This window comes from Astatotilapia calliptera, chromosome 22 (assembly GCF_900246225.1).
Source record: "Astatotilapia calliptera chromosome 22, fAstCal1.2, whole genome shotgun sequence".
NCBI classification, from domain to species: domain Eukaryota; kingdom Metazoa; phylum Chordata; class Actinopteri; order Cichliformes; family Cichlidae; genus Astatotilapia; species Astatotilapia calliptera.
The window spans coordinates 342,277-363,476 of record NC_039322.1 but is presented as its reverse complement, the minus strand read 5'-3'; positions in this window follow the sequence as shown (position 1 = coordinate 363,476).

Sequence of the window (21,200 nt, the reverse complement as noted above, 5' to 3'; positions counted from 1 at the left end):
AAAGAACCACTCATCCCACAATGCATTGCAAATCCCAGCTCACACAGCGAGCAGCGTCCGGCCTTCTTGAGCTGAGTCGTGGTCCTTGCTGTGGTGCTGTTCAGTAGTGTGCGTGCACGGCCTGGTTGGCCTGTTTTGCAGGTTTCCGGGACATCGTTGAAGTTTTTGTTAAAACAAGGCCGACGTCACACAGATGTGTGGTTCAGCTACACCATCATCACCACGGAGAACATGAATAGGGTTTTTACATTAGGAATATCATTACCAATAGGATATGTGTTCATCCACCCCTGAAAATAGTCCCAACAGCTATTTCATCCAAAGCAGGTCAGAAACGGTGTCTGCCAACCAGCTGCTGAGAGAACATTAAGGGCGGCGTTTTAAAGGTGTAGCAGTCAGCAGGGGGCAGTGCTGGTCTGACTCCTCCCATGTATCACAGCCTCGCTCCTCACTTTGGTTCCTCTTCTAACGACGTGCCAGCGACTGATCATTTCCTCTCAGCACTCTGGGCCTTTGGGTCTATCAGCCTGTCGTCTTATCTGTTCTTACCAAGTTCTTGTTGTAAACATGGAGGTCCAGGTGACCTGTTCACTGAATCTGGGCCTTAGCGATCTACCTGGAAAGATGTTCAAGCACGTCGTGTCACGGTCCAGTCGAGCTGCGTGGACTCTGTGAGTCCATCCCACACAGTCAAAGCTGACCTGATGTTTGGAGGAGGACGAGCAGCCTCGGGCTGACAGACCATCACCGCCCTGCAGAAGGTGAGAAACAACGGACACAAGAACCTCTTTTTGTTTCCTCTATGACTTATTTTCATATTATTCAGCATCCAGCCTGCGTGCCAGCTTTCATATCGAGAGTACAGACTGAAGGTTGAAGCAAAAATAAAACATTTAAAAAATCTTTTTCTGATTTGGCTGTGTGTGTCAAAGTCATCAGGTAAAACTGAACTTTTCCCACATTTAGAGTAAAACGCGTGAAATATGAAGCCCCTCTAATGAGACAATATTTAATTCCAAACAATCCCTGTGAAATCTCCTGCCGGTCTGCCTGCCAGGAAAACACGCAGATTAGAAATTCCTTTGAAGGAAGTTTAACGTGATATTAAAGCGGTCGTCAACCCAACAACTTCTTCAAAGATCCTCGCTGCTACTGAAAAAGGCTTCTCACATTATCTTTAACCACCACACCTTTCATTCAGCCGAGTCCACAGAGAGCAGACTGAGCTGAGAGGGTTCAGGCTTCACTGCAGGGACTGTGAACATCAACAGCGCACACCTGAGCACAGGTGTGCGGATTTCAGCTGCATAGATGAGCTTTTACACTGCGGGATCCTTCCACTGTATGTGCTTGAAGAAAAAGAAACTGGACGCCTGTATGAACACATTTAGAGCTGCCTCACACCGTGACGACGAGGCTGTCTTATTTAAACACGCATTCATCAGTACTAATAATGATAATGATACATGTCTGTTTATAAAGGTCTATAAAGGATTTTCCTTACATAAAAGTGTCCTCACGTCCCTCATAAGTGCTCCTGTTCCTCACGTTGCTCGGTGTTCTCCAGAAATATTTATTGTTGGACACTTTATTAAAAACCACATGCAGCCGCTCCGACAGCAGCTCCTGAACAACTCATGGAAAAGCACATCTGTGCTTCCACACGTCTTCAAGTCGTGCACACGAATCCGTAGGTGATGCATTTTTCAGTAGGAAGTGTGCTTTTTGGGCAGAGGCGTAACCATGGCAACAAAGAAAGCACGGTTTAAAAAAGGTGCCAACCTTTGAAGAATGTGAACCCCGGCCATATTTATCTAAACCTAACGCTGTCAAACACCTAAACCTAACCAAGCGCCATGTTTTTAATAATAAATGACTTACTGAAACATCATAGATCAACACCACCTCTGCTCCAACCTCCAAACACCAACTCCTTTGTCTCTATGAAAGTGCAAAAGCAGACTCACACTGGGGTGTTATTTTCCAGCTTTCGTTCCTAATTTTGAATTTTCCAAACAGTGTAATCATAAGAAAAGAAAAAGCTTTAAAAAATATTTTAGCTGCCTTCCTTTAAAATCCTCATGACTCACATGGAAAAATATGAAATAAAAGATGTTCCTGAAAAGATGCAGAGAGAAATAATAGAAGTTCAGTAAAACAGATTCTTTCACAGCCTGTTATTGAAAAAGAAAAAAATCCCCTGAGGGCCAAAATTAACATTCACAGAAGCAAAAGATAAAAACTGGGTCACAGCAAAGTTTGACACTTCCTGCTTGAATGTATTCAAACCTGCCTGCCAACAAAAAGTAAGCCATATCTATCTAATAGACTCCAGTTTGTGCATGTAAATGGAGAGTCCTCTTCACACACTGAGGTTAGTTATGGAGTTCCACAGGGTTCAGTGCTAGGACCAATTCTGTTTACATTATACATGCTTCCCTTAGGCAGCATCATTAGAAGACATAGCATACATTTACACTGCTATGCAGATGACACCCAGCTCTATCTGTCCATGAAGCCAGATAACACACACCAATGAGTTAAACTGCAGGAATGTCTTAAAGACATAAAGACCTGGATGGCCGCTAACTTTCTGCTTCTTAATTCAGATCAAACTGAGGTTATTGTACTTGGCCCTGAAAATCTTAGAAATATGGTATCTAAGCAGATTCTTACTCTGGATGGCATTACCTTGGCCTCCCGTAACACTGTGAGGAACCTTGGAGTCATTTTTGACCAGGACATGTCCTTCAATGCACATATTAAACAAATATGTAAGACTGCTTTCTTCCATTTGTGCAACATCTCTAAAGTTAGAAATATCCTGTCTCAGAGTGACGCTGAAAAACTAGTTCATGCATTTATTACTTCCAGGCTGGACTACTGTAATTCATTATTATCAGGAAGTCCTAAAAACTCCCTGAAAAGCCTTCAGCTGATCCAAAATGCTGCAGCAAGAGTCCTGACAGGGACTAGAAAGAGAGAGCAGGTTTCTCCTGTTTTGGCTTCCTGTTAAATCCAGAATTCAAAATCCTGCTCCTCACATACAAGGTCTTAAATAATCAGGCCCCATCTTATCTTAATGACCTTGTAGTACCATATCACCCTATTAGAGCACTTGGCTCTCGCTCTGCAGGCCTACTTGTTGTTCCTAGAGTATTTAAAAGTAGAATGGGAGGCAGAGCCTTCAGTTTTCAGGCCCCTCTTCTGTGGAACCAGCTTCCAGTTTGGATTCAGGAGACAGACACTATCTCTACTTTCAAGATTAGGCTTCAAACTTTCCTTTTTGCTAAAGCATATAGGCAGGGATAGCTCAGTAGGTAGAGTGGTAGCCCCATGATCGGAAGGTCGGGGGTTCGACTCCACTGAACGGCTACCCTGAGGTACCCCTGAGCTAGGTACCGTCCCTACACACTGCTCCCCGGGCGCTGCACTGGCGGCTGCCCACTGCTTCACTGGGTGAATGGGTTAAATGCAGAGGAACTATTTCCCTATGGGGACTAACACGCACACTTTACTTTACACTTTACTTTACATAGTTAGGGCTGGACCAGGTGACCCTGAATCCTCCCTTAGTTATGCTGCAATAGACGTAGGCTGCCGGGGATTCCCATGATGCATTGAGTTTTTCCTTTCCAGTCACCTTTCTCACTCACTATGTGTTAACAGACCTCTCTGCATTGAATCATATCTGTTATTAACCTCTGGCTCTCTTCCACAGCATGTCTTTATCCTGTCTTCCTTCTCTCACCCCAACCAATCACAGCAGATGGCCCCGCCCCTCCCTGAGCCTGGTTCTGCTGGAGGTTTCTTCCTGTTAAAAGGGAGTTTTTCCTTCCCACTGTCGCCAAAGTGCTTGCTCATAGGGGGTCATATATTATGGGATATAGTTATTTTGTTACTTCATTAGAGTTATTTGATATTATAGTTGCACTATCTTGCTGTATATTACTGTATATTAGTATTTCTATTGTGTATATAGTATATCTTATTCCTCTCTTGCTGCATTGAGCATGTGTATGACAAAAGAATTAACCGCTTCTTATCTTATGAATGTTGGTTTTTCTCTGTATGTATTTAAATAAATTGAATTTCTTGTACAACATTAGCATGTTTCTGAACAACAGGCAGCCTGAAGGAAGCATCACTGAAAACTGCTGACGTTGTGTTGTTAGCAGTGACTTTATCGTGTTTACAGCCTCCCATGAAACTGATTGTGAAAGACTAGCTGCAGACATTTTCCTCTAACTCATTCTGGCGTGTAAAATCTGCCTGACAACAGTTAATTGTGCACAAACAGCAGGCCTGTAGAGAAGTTTAATGTCTCCCCGCCTGGATCCACAATCCCGTTTAGCATATAGCGCTGTTTGTCTTTGATCCTGACCTGCTTTAGATCCTGGAGAAAAGCCCTCATTAGAATATCAAAGTTGATCTGTTTTACCCTCAAACTCATCTTCTGACGGCTGAGCCCGAGAACTTCACCTCCGCCGAGGAGTTGTTTCCCCGAGGAGAGCGCCGCGAGCTGCGAGCCGCTCTGCTGGGAGACAACGAACCGAAGAACAAGCTGACAGAGCCAGGCGCTGAAGTTGTATAAGAGGAGGATTTCATGAATTATGGGAGGTCAGAGGTCAGGAATATGAACTGGACCAGAACTCACAGAGGAACAAATGAAGATCATCAAAAGTCTGAGTAAGCATTTACTCTGCAATAACAGAAAATAAATGTCTAAATACAAACAGTGAAGATGTTTTCTATTTGAAAGGTGCAAAAATTCCCCAAAAGATGAGATGCAAAATAAAATCTATAAACAAAATCCAACAATTTGAATCTGATGGCAAAACGTCTGAACAGAAAGCTGGAGGAACATTTAGCAGCTAGAATAAAACGGCTCTTTATTTTCCTTCTACATGTGCAACCAAACTGTGGTCATGTTAACTGGCAGCAGGTAACATGAAGCTAAAGAGGGGTGTCAGAAACACCATTACAAAAAGAAGGTAGAAGAAGACTTCTCCAACTCCAGCCCCCGACGCATGTGGCAAGAACTCCAGACCATCACGGACTACAGGATCATCAAACCCTCCCCCGCATCCTCTGATGTCTCCTTCCTCAACGAGCTCAACAACTTTTATGCTCGTTTTGAGCGAGGGAACCCCACAACCACAACCAAAGCAGACGTGACGCCGGACCACCAACCTCTGACTCTCTCCCCCACCGATGTAGGAGCGGTGCAGAGCAGGATCAATGTCCACATGGTCCTGATGGCATCCCCGGGCGTGTTCTCAGAGCGTGTTCTGGGGAGCTTGCAGGAGTGCTGACAGACATATTCGACCTGTCCTTGGCCCACGCTGTGGTACCGGCCTGCTTCAAATCCACCTGCATCGTCCCGATACCCAAAAACTCCAACCGCTCTAGCCTCAATGACTACCGCCCAGTAGCACTCACCCCCATCATCACTAAGTGCTTAGAGCGACTGGTCCTAGCACACTTCAAATCCTGTCTCCCCCCCACCCTGGACCCCCACCAATTCGCATACCGCCAGAACAGGAGCACAGAGGATGCAGTCTCCATCGCACTGCACTCTGTCCTCTCACACCTGGACAACAACAACACCTACGCCAGAATGAGTGTTTTTCTGTGTACATTCCTAAACACATATCTGTACTTTCTGCTCCTTACATTCTTACAAATGTTGGACACATTTGAGGGGAGTTATTAATACATGTGAGCCTTTAAGTATCAGACTGACTTAAACCTAAACAGAAACACCTGAGAGGAAATCCTGTTAATGGGCTGAATGACCACAGGTGTCACATAAAAAGAGATGAAAGAAGAAATGGTACTGCACTGTGGCGGACAGTAAGCATGGACAAGATAAACTCAAAAAGACAGCTTTATTATGCTGCTGCTGCTCGAAACACAAACTCGTGAAGAATGAAGCAAACTAGAAGCTCAGAACTTAAACAGGGGAAACCTGAAATAGTAGAAAACCAGGAGCAAAGTAACAGTGGAAACACAGGGCTTAGATACACCAGGGAGCAACGAGCTGGGACTAACGAGACAAGGGGAAGCAAAACAGGAAACACAAGACGATTACAAAGACGCAGACTAGACACTGAGACACGACCGACTGGGGAGACAGACGGGACAAAGAGACAAGAGCGACTAGACGAGGAACACAGGACAGGCAAAGAAACAAGCCTAAATCCTAGGACTAAGAATAAACACAAGCAGAAAACCAAAAACATGAATAACAATAACCAAAGAATATAAATTAGCCACAAACCATAAACACTGAGTCAGGAGACTCAGGACAAACCGTGTGTCACAGTCAGGGGTTACAGTGGGTCAGTCTATTATTATCATTATTATCATTATTATTGGCACAACAGCAGAACGACTGCAGGTGTCATAGGCTGTGGTCAGCATCTAGCTGGCTCTACAGAAGAGGAGCGAGCATGAAGGGAGCGACGATTTTAAGTGTCAGGTCATCTGAAAGCAGCGTTTCTATGAGCTCAGCCAACATCAGCAAGCAGTTTGTCTCACAGTGTGCTGCAGCTAAAGTCTGGCTGCTGATTTGACAGGGAGAGAAAAGACAGAGAGCTAAGTTCACTCAGAGATGGAGACAGATGATAAAGAAGGAGAGAGTTTAGAGTTAAAGGACGGACTGAAACGAACTGAGACAGACTGACTCTGGTATTTAAAGACTGCATGAGAATCCTCTGCAGGTCAGCGCAGGATATACAGGTGAGTTTGCTGCACTGTGATTGGTTTACAGTAAAGACCATCTACTGGAGCTGTCAGTAGGAATTATTGTGAGTTTGATTGTTTTCCCCACACTGAGACATTACAGCTGATTTTAGGTTCCCCACCTGCTGAATCCACTTTAACCCCTGACTGTGCACATTTAGTCTGCCTCTGTGGTTGATAAGGCTCTGTCCTTATTTTTTTTTCTTATTTTTTAATAAGAAGAAAAAAAAAAGATAAGGCTCTGTCCTTTGACTCACATTTGGGAAAGAGAAAAACCTCCAACAATGACTGAGACTTTTAACATCTCATCTGAATTATAATCCTTTTTTATAAAGTTTGATTGAATCTGTTTTAATGTTTTGCATAATTGCTTGGTACGGTAATTTGCCTTTGACTAATAAGACCAGACTTGCTAACCTGGTTAAAGTTGTTGGTCAGATTTCAGGGAGGTCTCAGGTCCAGCTTGTGGGCTTTTCTAACAGGCAGGTGCTGAGGAGGCCGACCTCGGTCAAGTTGAGTTCAGACCATCCTCACTTTAATGACTCTGAGCTGCTTCCTTCAGGTCATTGGTATAACATGCCTGCAGTGAAGACTGAGAGACATGGAGTGTCTTTTATAGCCTTTGCTGTTATCATGGTTAATAGCAAGTGGTGATACCATCACTGCTACACATCGCACTCTGTTGATGCTACTGATAACATTTGGGCTGTTGTCTCTGGGCCTTGTTGTTGTGTGTGTTGTTTCATGTGTGGACATACTGCAATTTGATTTCCCATTGGGGACAATAAAGTTACCATTGACAACGGAGGCAAGAGATAATACATATAACTGTTTATATGTATTAGATAGCGTTTAGAGCATTTAAATACCGTCCTTATTGCCTTTGTGCATTTTTCTATATGCTGCATTTAGAATAAACATAATAGTATAATATTCTAATAATAAGAATAAAAAGGATGTCGGAGGTACTGAAGGTGCTAATCGGCTATTGCCAGGTTTTTTGAGTTGGATTGTAATAAATAAATAAATAATGACAGATAACAGATGAAATATGGGTTTCATTATTTAGGGGCAGACAGTGAGACAAATAAATGATGAAAGCAGGAAGCAGAAGGATCTGACTCAGGAAGAGAAGGCAAGTCCAAAATAACACAGGAACCTGTGAACACCAGGGCAGGTGGGCCAGCTGTTAGAAAATCTGCTTTTCTGAAGCTTTAGAAGAGTCTAACAACGTTAGGCAGGAAGTCCAGACAACAAAAGAACAACCACACAGGACGAGGAAACCCCACAGCGATCTGGGACGCACCAAAACCACCACCACAAACTGCAAAGGAAACCTCAGAGGTCAAAGGTTATTCATTCCTTCCATTTGCCTAAGCCACTTTAATGATCTTCACTCGTTTCAAAGAAAGAGAGTCACGCTAACATAGAGCTTTTAAATTTAAATAATGTTTGGGTAAACATAAGGCATGAATCCCGTGTTAGAGGCAGATGGAAATGCTCTGCAGCATCAGTGGGAGTCAGCTGAGGAATGAGGTCTCCTGAGTGCAGACCGCCTGTTCTGGTTGAAGGACAGTTTGATGCAAAAAAGTTTCTTCATCAGAGAATCAGGTCAGCAGTCGAGTCTTTGATATGCAGATGTTTTTATTTTTGTTCTGATGAAAACAGCATTAAAAGCCAACTGCAGGGAATTAAATTACCTTCGACTCACAGATCTGAAGCTCAACACAAATTAACGCCCATAAGATCATTTAAATGCAATCACAAACTTTACCTTCTTTCATTCTGCCGTTAGGTTTGATCTGAAAACACGTTTGTGAGCATGAGTGACTATGGAAGGAACAAAAAACAACCACTTTGATGCTACAGAGAACAACAGAGGCAGAGATATGTAAATGTAAAACAGAAAACACACACCAGTCATCATCCATAGCACCTCCAGCATCCATAAAAGCCGAGGTCAAGACGGCCTCTGAAGGCAGCGCAGGACTCGGATTGTTTGTTTGCCAAAAGGACATATGTGAGAAAAGAGCGTTTCAGCGCTGAGGGCTGAATCCAAAAGAGGCAGAGAAACACAGAAATTTAAAGAGCACATTATCATTGAGAAGACTGCGCTTTATTCACAAACAGGTATCTGTACCGCGATCAATCAGACACAAACAGACGAGGGGCCGATGGCGCGATATGGCAGCCTGGCTTCTGTCAGTCTGCCCCAGGCCAGCTGTGGCTACAACCGTAGCTGCCTCCACCAGTGTGTGAATGTGAGAGTGAATAGTGGCATTGTAAAGCGCTATATAAATCCAATCCATTATAAACCACGATCAATCAGACACAATCACGATCAATCAGACTTAATCACAATCAAGATGACCACGACATGACAGATGTTTGTTTGACAGATGTTTGTTTGACAGATGTTTGTTTGTAAGTTGGTAAGTTGAACAGGAGCTACATACAAAACAGGTAAATAAAAGCAATCACGGGAAAAACACCTGATTTGTAATGCGTCAGAATCATGTTTATGAGGTAGGCTGTCTTAAAACACGATGCGAGTGACCTGTCAATCAGCAGATGGCTGATTGACTCACTCAATGTCACTTACCCATTATATTGTATATTATATAGCTTTCTTGTTATATGTAAAATTGTATTTATTTAAATTTTTACTTTTTAATTATTTTACTTGCATTTTTAATCACTTTTATATTTAAATATATTTAAATGTTCATTTGCTATTTATCTAGGGATTGAGAGTAACGCAATTTCTATTCTCTGTATGTCCTGTACATGTGGCAGAATCGACAATAAAGTTGACTTTGACTTTGACTTTGACTTTGATGGCTCCGCCCTAAACGCCTCTGTTTTATCGTCTGTTTGATCTGAACACCTTTTTGCAATGTGCTATCCATTAATACCATAAACGCGCCTGGTAGGAGTTTACTGAGCCAATCAAGAATAGAATAGAACAGCATAGAATAGAATGGCCCTTTATCGTCACTGTAGATGTAAAACATACGCCTGTACGCGCCGCCATCCTGGAAGTACAAACTAGCAGAGTTGCCCGATGCTGGACAGCAGAGAGAATGCTGCTTTAAGATGATTCTGGATCAGATTAAAAAAGGGTTTTAGTAAATATTTTTAAATCTGAGCTGATGCCTGATTCCTGCAGCGTTCATCATCTACTTGTTTAGTGATTGTGTCTTTTTTCACCCCGTGACCTTTAACCCCAACACAGCTGCTGGAAGTGTTTATATTTGCGGTTCTCAGGGAAGTCGATGTGAGTGTTGGCAGCCAGCCCTGACCTCTCTTCTCTTCGAGTTTGTTTGTTTGCTCTCTGAGGAGGAATTTTATCTGTTGGTAAGTCTGAAAGTTAAAAATCTGACGGTTCTGGACGAATGTGTTTCATCAGACAACAAAAGGACAACAAAAGGACAACAAAAGGACAACAGGCGGTCATTCTGTGGTTTGAGACACGAGTGAGTCAGTAAAACTCACTAATGCCTCTATTTGTCTCACAGTCCAACTTTTTAAAGACAGACTCTGTTTTCCACAGTTTTTTCACAGCATCCATAGTTTCACCTCAGCCCAGCATGTCCTCCATATGCAGAGATGGGCAGTAACGCGTAATCCGATTACTTTTTTCAAGTAATGAGTAAAGTAAGGGATTACTATTGCAAAAACGGTAATTAGATTACTGTTACTTTCCCGTAGGAACGCTGCGTTACTGCGTTACTAAAACCGTGATTTTTTGCGAGAATGTCTTATGACAGTGACGTAAGCGAGTGCGACGTTAGTGACAACAGCTGTGTGCAGATCAACAGTGGATCATATATCGAGTGCAGGAGAGAGTATGAGCGTGCAGCGTTTAAAGCGTGGAAGTACTGACCTTACTTTGAGTTTGATTCCATAAAAAGTGACAAAAACATTAGTGTCCGCTGTGCGTGGGAAGAAAACTTCTTTTTACAGCGAAAAAACCCCTAAACTTCCAACAAGCACCGAGTAGCTACAACGTAATGGGAAACTCACAGAGAAACTCGCGGATTCTTCCACTGACCGCGGCACACCTGCACCAGGGTAAACCTCCGCCTACCCCACTCCTGCTTTACAGATGAAAATAGAGCAACAGGACCGCTGAGTCTTTGACTTTATTTATGTTCTGCTGTGTTTTACTTGCATCTATTTGAAAGACTGAGTGTAAACACAAAAATATTTTATTTTATGAGCTGGAATGTGCAGAAAATAGGTTTAAATGTTAAACTAATTTCTTCCAGTCAGAGAATGTTGCAGATAATTTAATCTTTGCTTGATGCATAAAGTTAAAAGATTAAAACTGATAAAACAAGTTTTAAAAAGAGACTTTTCCATTTGATTACATTTATATGATGGATTATGCAGAAAAAGTAGAATTGGGCTGAAAGATCTATCACTTTATCACCTCTTCAGGTTGTAAATCGTGTTTTTAAAAAGTAACTAAGTAACTAATTACTTTTGAAAATAAGTAATCAGTAAAGTAACGGGATTACTTTTTTGGGGAAGTAATCAGTAATTCGTTACTGATTACTTTTTTCAAGTAACTTGACCAACACTGTCCACGTGTGTGCATGCCATCACTCCAGGAATAGCGTCAGCTTTAAAAATACGTGATTGGCTTTGCCAACCAATCAAGTGTGAGTTTGGATCCACATTCACAAGAGACAGCTGCTGTCCTTGTTTTCTCTGCAGGTCCTGGGAACCAGCCGATCTGAAGCACCAGGGTCAGGAGGCGCAGTCTGCTGAGCTCTGCCCTGAGAGAGAGGAGCTCTGTGGGCTCAGAGAACAGTGAGACCTCCCGACCTCCTCTGGAGCTGCAGAGTCTTTCTTTCTCTTTGTTAGACAAAACCAAAAGGTTCAGCCCTTAAAATAAATTCACTGCTTCATCACACAGCCTCAAAGGAAGCTTCCTGACCTTCACTGCTCTGCTGCTACATGACCTCTGACCTCCTCACAGGAAAGCAGAGCGTGTCTCCTGAAAGCGCTGTTAAAGCTGCTTTAGACACCGCCCTCGTGCAGCTCGAGTTTCTCTGAATTTGTTCTTTTCCTGCAGACGAGCTCGTGGCGTCCTCTGCGGGGAAACGCTGCTCTGAAAAGAAAATTAAACACCCTGCAGGGATCAGCAGAGGTACACATCACATTAATGGGATTTATTCAGCACAATAACTGAATTCACACACACACACGCTTCAGGCAGCGAGAAGAAAGGCCCGGAGAGACGGCTCCGAGCTAACAAACATCCATCCAGGAAGTGTGCGCTCCGAGTTTGTCCCAGAAAAGAAGGACTTTGAGTTAACCCTTTGTCTCTGCTGCTACGTCTGAAACGCCTCAGGCTCCAATCACTGATGCAGGATACAGACATTAATTAGGTGGTAATACTGCAGTAATACTGCAGTAATCTGAGCCTGAAAAGTAAAAGCCTCCTTCTGAGTTACAGTCATTTGGACCAATCATGCTTCACTGCTATGATGTGATTATTAAGACAGATGAAAACTTGTGTTTTTATAGCACGTCTGTTTTGTATTGTGCAGATTTTTATCTGACATTTATTTAAATGTCGGCACACGAGGACCAGATAGGAAGGCGGGAGGATGCACAGTCTGTTGGAGCACCAAAGCGTCTTTACAGTAACTTTGCTCCATGCTTGAGTAAACTGGCTCAACCCAAAGCACTGAAAATCTGACTCCGCCCACTCTGACCTCACGTTTACCTGAAGTAACGGGACCAAAGTTTTGGCCTCCGGACACAAGCAATGAAAGTGGTGATGATGTGGAATCATGTAAGTGGGTCACTGACACCTCTGTTTAAATAACCTGTGACCTGCAGTTCAAACATCCTTTAAATGAAGCTAACGGGTAATCTTTGATTTTTTTATCAAAACCTGTTTTGCTTTCATATCATTTTAAATAAAGAACACAGTTCCATCGCTGCGCTTACATATACTTATGTATACATGTAAAGAAAGCCATGAAGACCCCGGGGTCCTCTGAAGTATCCGTTACAGCAGACTTCCCAAAGTGTGGGGCCCGCCCCCTAGGGGGGGTGCAGAGCCATCGCGGGGGTCCAAAACGCATGGACACTGCTAGCACAGCGCCCACACAAACACAAAGCAGGAGATGAAGCATCGCTGAATATGTTTCCAAACCAACTTCATTCTAAGCCAAAGACTAGAAACTCTGGTGAAGCAAATCTTCCCTTTGGCTTCACCTGCACAGGTGCTGAGGTAGGTCTCCCTGCAGGATTGGTTTCCCTGCGTCGGGAGCAGCGCTGGGCTGTTTAAATCACAGATAAACGGGATCCAACAGCTGTTTATGTTTTTAAACCCATTTTGCACAGAGAGGCATTTTTTGAAAAAGGTATTGATGCAATGTTGAACATTATTACACAGGAAAAAACAACTACATGTAAAATAATGACACCATGACGCCTCTGCCTTTGTAAATGGAGGGACAGTAACTGTGTGTAAAACCTGCAGACAGTCAGATTAACAGTATTTTGTCTCTATCATTCTGCAGTTCATCTCATGTAAACAATAACATGGCCACAGCGTGACGTGAATAAAGGCACATACCTTTGACGCTGCGTGACCAACTCAGTATTCCTCGTGATGCTGCAGGATTATAGACTGGAATGACCTGCTCTCTATGTTAGTGGATTTATATAAGAAGTGAAGAAAATAAGAATAGCACCATGTGTTGCAAATACTGTAAATGGTGCTTCTAAAGTAGACACAGAAATGAAAAATACCTAAATACAGTACAAGTATATTCAGGAAAGAGTAAATGTACTGAGATTAGCAGTACGTCTGTCCAGTGGCATCGGGGGTGTCTTTTCACGCGCCGTTATTATCCAATAGTTAGTTTGGCCACTAGTGTGTGCTCTCACTTCTAATGTTGCTTTCTGGGACGATGAGTTGCCGTAAGTTAATATAATAGGTTTCCTGGTTCTGTGGTTTAAAACAAGTCTCGTGTTGGAGGTCCTGGGAATGAGCGCCAGCGAGGGTCCTCACAAAGGCAGAAAAACAAACGTGTGTGTGTCAGCTTGTCAGAATATCGGGCGATGGCGGCCGTGTTTCTGTGAATTTTTGCATCTGTTATTGAAAATCAGCTGCTTCAGTGAGATCTGTTAAATGTTCAGAACAGCTTCAACACTGTTTATTCCTTTCACAGGATGTTTGATCCTCACCTGTATCTCCTGTCATCTCGACCTGCCTCAGTCTGCTCCGGTCTGCTCCGGCCTCCTCACATCAGCTGCAGATGTGTTTCACACCTGACTTTAAGTCTTACTTTAAGTAGTTCCTGTTCTTATTACACACCTGAGCGTTAGGATCATCAGTGTTACCTGTGTTTTTCTCAAACGTGACATTATTGATGGATATTATTTTATATTTACGTCACCGTCTGTTGATGTCTTCTGTGGACAGGTTTGACTTTGATCTTTCTAAGAATCAAGTCCAAACATTTATCCTCATCCATGACTCAGGAGGCGATGGAAGAATGGCGTGGAAAAACCTTTTATGTTGCATCTGATTGGTGAAATATGGCAGACGTGACCACAGATGACCTCGTCCTGACTGATCCTCGCGTAGTTCTAGTCTGAGAGTCCTGTTAAGGAGCAGTGGACTCTGTGGACTTTAGGAAGCAGGCCCAGGGATGCAGACTGCCATCATCTCTGATGGTTGAGAAAAGGTAAAGTTGTTTTAAGCTGTTATTGTTGGACACAGCAGGTCACTTTGACACATTTAGAGTTTCTCTGAAATTCTGGTTATTTTCACTTCCTCCCAAACACGTCTGATGTGAGCAGGTCAGTCTGACCTCAATGCTTTCATGTACAAAAACAGCTGTTGTTGTTCTCTCTTCTGCCGGCTGCACTTCTCAGTCTGCATTTCACGAAACAAAAAGGAACCAGTTTCATTTTAGTGCCTGTAAGAAACAACACCGGTGGATTCATACTGTGCTTATCATCATCATCATTATCCTCATCATTATGGAGAAGGTTCTGGGGTCAAACAGCCTTCATGGGACAGTTTCCATGGGTTTGGTCTGTTGGGATACGCTCCAGCCTCGGTCTATCTCATATCCCTGTGTGGGATTATAGACTATGTGCACGTTAGCATGTGCTACTTCCGGTGCAGAAACTCCTGTGGGGAGCTTTGTTTCCGGTGTCCTATTCGCGCCTGGTTTGTTGTCCAAAACAAGTTAAGCAAATGAATGAATCAAGCGGCGATTTACATTTCTATAGATGTCTCGGGCATTTACCCAATATATCTGTAAATGATGTTCATCGACTTGTTGATATTTTTCCCCGCGCCTCAGAGCAAAAGAGAAAAGGGATTCAAATGTTATATTTCTCAGCGGTCCCTCGTTTATCGCGGGTGTTATGTTCTAAAAATAACCAGCGAGAGGTGAACTCAAGTAGCCAATTTTATTTTTTGACGGTACAAAACGTTTCGTGGACATTGTGGACATACAGCACTGCACTTCAGAGTCACACTGCCAGCGATCGTGGTGAGTGTTCCCACCTTCTGCTCTTTGTAACTTAACGCCATCTTTCCGTTTTCGAGTTTTGGACATGATTTTGGAGGATATCTTCGCAGTAGCGATTGACCGCAAAGTAAAGCTACCGGAAAGGTACAACCCCACATCCGGTCTCAAACCAGGAAGTTAGCATTTTCTCGTGCACAGGGTCAATTGGTTCCAGTGCCCGAGCACACAGGAAGAAACACGTCAAAGGGCGTGGTTACAGAGCTCCTTGTTTTGATCTGTATTATTATCCTGCATCCATCCATCTTCTTGCTTTATGGTGACGGAGGTTGTGTGGTCGGCAGTGTTTTCCAGTGATTGGAAAAGCGACCCTGATCTTATGAGCACAGGTGATAATCGGAGGTCGAGTGGCAGACTGAAAGCTCAGTCTGTCATGTGAACCCTGATGTTAAGTCAGTCCAACGGTCCATCTCACGCTTTGTTTTCATTATTTGTAACCAAGGTAACAAATGAACTCGATAAGTGTAGCAGCACCTTCGACGGAAACCAACGGCGCCTCCTGGAGCCAGACTCTGGAGACAAATATCTGTTGGTAACGCCTGGAGCGTCCGGGATCAACCAGGCGCACCGGGACCGCCACCTGCAGGGACTGTGGTCGAGCGCTGTGTCGGCACTGTGACCCCGGCATTGCTGACTGATCGCTGTCAAATATCAAAGCTTTACCTGACAGGGACGGTGACTGTGGGGCGATCGTGGCTCAAGAGTTGGCAGGTCGTCTTGTAATCAGAAGGTTGCCGGTTCGAGCCCCGGCTACAACAGTCTCAGTCGTTGTGTCCTTGGGCAAGACACTTCACCCGTTGCCTACTGGTGGTGGTCAGAGGGCCCGGTGGCGCCAGTGTCCGGCAGCCTCGCCTCTGTCAGTGCGCCCCAGGGTGGCTGTGGCTACAATGTAGCTGCCATCACCAGTGTGTGAATGGGTGGATGACTGGATGGATGACAGGTTGTGTAAAGTGCTTTGGGGTCCATAGGGACTAGCAAAGCGCTATACAAATACAGGCCATTTACTGCATGTAATGTTGCAGATGTATGACATGTACACTGTGCTGCTTCAGCGAGCCTGACAGGCTGCTCGCAGACTCTCCAAACACAGACTCCTCACTGAAAGAAAACCTTTAGCCCACGGTGACTCCGAGTCTGCCTCCAGCCTTATGTTGGTCTACAGTCGTCATAATAATAATGATATATCTCCGGCTGTCCTGAAACTGCCCCCAGTCAGGAGCCAGTAAAACACAACAGTGTTATTTCAGGATTCTTTTCCACTAAATGGGATTATTTATTATCCTGATAAGATTTCCTCAAACATAACACCCGCCTGGATGAGAGATGAAGCCTGCCTTTTTCTTTTTGCTCCAGCTGTATTCCCACATCCACTGGATGTGACCTCAGGGATATTTGGGATGTTTCCATGGTGACCCCATCAACCCAATGGAGAGAGGCAGATCATGGAGTAACGAGTATGAAAGTAAACATCCGGAGTTCAACAAACATTCACAGGATTTCATCGGCAGATAAACTGGAACGAGTGAGGACACTGACGTCAGACAAACACACGCACTTATCTGTCACAGTCCCCAGTGTTACTGTAAATCTGTGACTTCATGGTGTTTATGACTGATAGTGTTTTGGGTTCTGCGTCGTATCCTGGCGTTCTTCTATGCTCTCTAAATTCTAGTTTCTTCCTGTGTTCAGTCTTCATGTTCATCATGTTGTTCCCAGGTCAGTCATCTCTGGGCTCCATGTTCCCTGTGTTCAGTGTCAAGTCCGTGCCTCTGTCTCGTGTTTCCTGTTTTACTTTGACGGTCCGTGTCTCATGTCAGTGTTTCTAGTTTAGCTTCCCCCGGTCTCGTCAGCTTTGATTGCTCCCCGCTGTGTTTAACCCTGTCAGTGTCGCGTCGTACTCTCATACCCGGCTGTGTTCTGTGTTATGCCCGGTTATGATTCCCAGTCTAGTTAGTTTCTGTTCCTTTTGCCATCCAGCAAATGAAGCTGAGTTTAGTTTTGTCGTCTCGAGTCCTGCATTCCTGCTGCACACCATGACAGTATCGACAGATAGATACAGAAACTCATCCTATGTGCAGAGCTGCATCGTCATATTAAACATGTCCAGAGTTTCTAATGAGCAGCTGGCGTGTGGGCCCAGCATCAGATAAATGAGGGTTCATCATTTTCTGATTGGATGAGATTCACTGGCTGGACTCGTTGTTTTGGTTCATACTCTGACAGAAGAGCTTAAATAAATCTTTCTGTCCACTTAAAGGTCAAAACAAATTTGCAATTCAAAGTTCAGCAGCGCCATGGTGCTAGAGCTGCTCCGAAACAGGAACCCGAACAAGCCTGGAAGGCTTTCTGGTAATTAGGCTTTGGGAATATTCAGCCGAAGAAACAAGATTCAAGTCGTAAAAATGAAAAGTTGTATTTTTCTCAGTAAACGGTTTTCTTTTTTCCTTGATCCTGTTTTAGCCTCTAAGACGCCGTCACAACGTCGAGCTGAAAACACTGATGCAGACTCTTTTGTGCCTGCAGCGATTCACTGACATGATTTCTGAGCACATTTCTTCTCCTGGTCCACGCCGAGGTTTCATTGCCTGCTTGGCAACGGCCTCGTCCCTGGGGCCGGAGGAAGGAGCTCAGAGCGCGCCCCCAATAATGAGTCAGTACATTTCTTTCCACAGGTCATTATAATCTCGTTAGCTAAGTCCCCTCCCAGCGACCGGAGCGCCGGAGGTCATTTTAGAAGTAATTCCATCACTGAGTAAATATTAGACTTCATGCAGAGAGATGTGTGAGGGCGGGGCTCACCTGACATTCACAGGTGAAGAGGAGCCGAGAGAAGAAAGAAGGGAGGATGCTGAGGATGAAGGTTGCTAATTAGAGCAGAAAGGCTGTAATTGCAGCTGCTCATTATGGTTTAGGAGAACATGGACACACACACACACCCACACACCGTCAGTACTAATTACCGTGCTGCAGAGAAACATCAGTGTGTGCGTGTGTGTGGTGGTTCACACTGGGCTGACTGGGCCAGTTTGTGGGGCTCGGTGCTGCTGAGAGGCTCTCTTCATCCTGCTCCTCAGCATCACACACACTCACAGGTATCAGGTTCCCTGAGTGTGTGATGCTGAGGAGCAGGTGGCCGTATCACACTGATCATAAACATCTGTGGCTGCGCTAACCCCGACACACAGCAGGGGGCCGCCTGAGCAGCCTCATTCTTGACTATGACTGTTGTTGTTGTTGTTGTTGTCATAATTAGCACATTGTTTGCTTGGCTAACACAACCACCGTGTGTTTGGACAGGAGGAGACCCTGAAGCCTGCAACGCCACCCTTCATGATCTGATTGGTTTAAATGATGAGTCTAAAGGGGTTAAAGGTCAACAGGAAGTTAGCTGTTTAGTGTCATTGTTACTGTGCTCACTGAAGGGCAGCAGAGCAGCTCCCAGTCTGAGGACCAGAATGGAAGGCCTGCTGTCTGAGCTTCTGCAGGTGGAGTTCAGGTACGTCAGAGGTGATGCTGACGGTTCACCATCGAGCTGAGCTGTGACCGAGCTGAACTGCAGGAGGCTAGCCCCTCGGAGTCCTCCTCCTGCTCCTTCACTGAGACGAAGTAGAAGGAGCAGCACTAACCGAAGCTGGAAGAATGATGCAGACATGCAGATGTTTCTTCTTCATGTCATCGTTGTTTTCACCTGCGTGTTGCACACCTGAGCTGCAGACCACAACACGGTGCTGCCTTTAATAAGCACAGCAGCTCCTGCCAGCAACAACAGCTGGTGAAATTCAAGGATCAGACTCCGGCTGGGATTTAAGTTAGGATCAGCTGGTTGACTGGAAAGCAGGAGCAGTAATTATACTCGGACACGTGGTGGAATATTCCTGCACTCACCAACCAAGACAGGTAATATTAACACACACACCTGAGGTCCTTTCTAAAGGAGCTGACATAAATCACACTCAGACTCTGTATCACCTGTAGCTCCTGCTTCCATGTGTATTAATCACAGCATTGATGAGCAGGTGACGTAGAAATCTCCACAGAGGTGGTGCTGTTTGCTCCAGCTTTGCTTCGCCCTCGGTTCATCAGAGAGACGGCGCCGTCGTCCCGGGACTCGAGCCGGGGTCCTGTGGGTCACTGTTGTTTGTGAGGACTTTGTAGTGTTTTTGAATAAAGCTGTAACGTGTTTTGATGTTGTCTGTTCCAGATGTGGGCAGGTGTGGCACCACACAGCAGCCACATCTGGACGGTGTAACGTGGACGTGCAGCTGCAGATGTGGTCATCACTTCCTGCCATCTGAGGATCTGTGTTTTCGTACCTGAACCTCACACTTTCTGCTTGGCGTCGCTGTGCTTACCTGGCCAGTGTTACCTGTGCCTGCTGTGTGTTTGACCGTCTGTGAGGTGATCTTTATGGTTTCAATTAAATCTGAAAACTTTTTGGTCCTCGTTTGCCTTCAGCACCACGGACAGCGCTGTCACGCCTCGGTGCAGCCTCCCGCTGTGCGTGGACGCCCTCAGCAGTGAGCTGCTCGCTAGCCCAAACTTAGATACGAGTCACATGACTGATCAGATGTGATGCTAATTATCAAAAGCATGCCTAACCTGCGACTTCATTTTATTCTGTTTATTTATTTTGTTGTCTTCTGTTTATATTTGGATTCATGTTCTGTTTTCATTTTGTATTTGTTAATGTTTTTTTAATTAATTTAATTGATGCCAGACGGACGTCTGTGCAGCTTCAGCTTGGGAACAGGAAGTTGTTTGTTCCACGCTTCTTCTCTTGCTCGTTGGTGATTATTACTTCAGAGAGAGGCTCACGCTTCCTCTCCTTGTTGCTGCAGAGGATAAGGTCGTGCTGGCTCTCTCTGGTGCATAATTTTCAGCAGCAGCATCAGTAAAACCTTTCACTCAGCAGAAAAAGATCTGAGGACCAGAAAGCCTTCAGGAGTGACGCCTCAGTGTGCCGTGGAGGAAGCACGAGATGAGCTGCAAGGACGTGCTGCTCAGGGCTTTGTGGATGACATCATCATCATCATCATCATGAGATGTGGGAAGAATCTGGATCAGAATATCCAACAGAAATATCCTGTCTCAGAGTGACGCTGAAAAACTAGTTCATGCATTTATTACTTCCAGGCTGGACGACTGTAATTCATTATTATCAGGAAGTCCTAAAAACTCCCTGAAAAGCCTTCAGCTGATCCAAAATGCTGCAGCAAGAGTCCTGACAGGGACTAGAAAGAGAGAGCAGATTTCTCCTGTTTTGGCTTCCTGTTAAATCCAGAATTCAAAATCCTGCTCCTCACATACAAGGTCTTAAATAATCAGGCCCCATCTTATCTTAATGACCTTGTAGTACCATATCACCCTATTAGAGCACTTCGCTCTCGCTCTGCAGGCCTACTTGTTGTTCCTAGAGTATTTAAAAGTAGAATGGGAGGCAGAGCCTTCAGTTTTCAGGCCCCTCTTCTGTGGAACCAGCTTCCAGTTTGGATTCAGGAGACAGACACTATCTCTACTTTCAAGATCAGGCTTCAAACTTTCCTTTTTGCTAAAGCATATAGTTAGGGCTGGACCAGGTGACCCTGAATCCTCCCTTAGGTATGCTGCAATAGACGTAGGCTGCCGGGGATTCCCATGATGCACTGGGGGTTTCTTCTTCACTCACTATGTATTAACAGACCTCTCTGCATTGAATCATATCTGTTATTAATCTCTGTCTCTCTTCCACAGCATGTCTTTATCCTGTCTTCCTTCTCTCACCCCAACCAATCACAGCAGATGGCCCCGCCCCTCCCTGAGCCTGGTTCTGCTGGAGGTTTCTTCCTGTCAAAAGGGAGTTTTTCCTTCCCACTGTCGCCAAAGTGCTGCTCATAGGGGGTC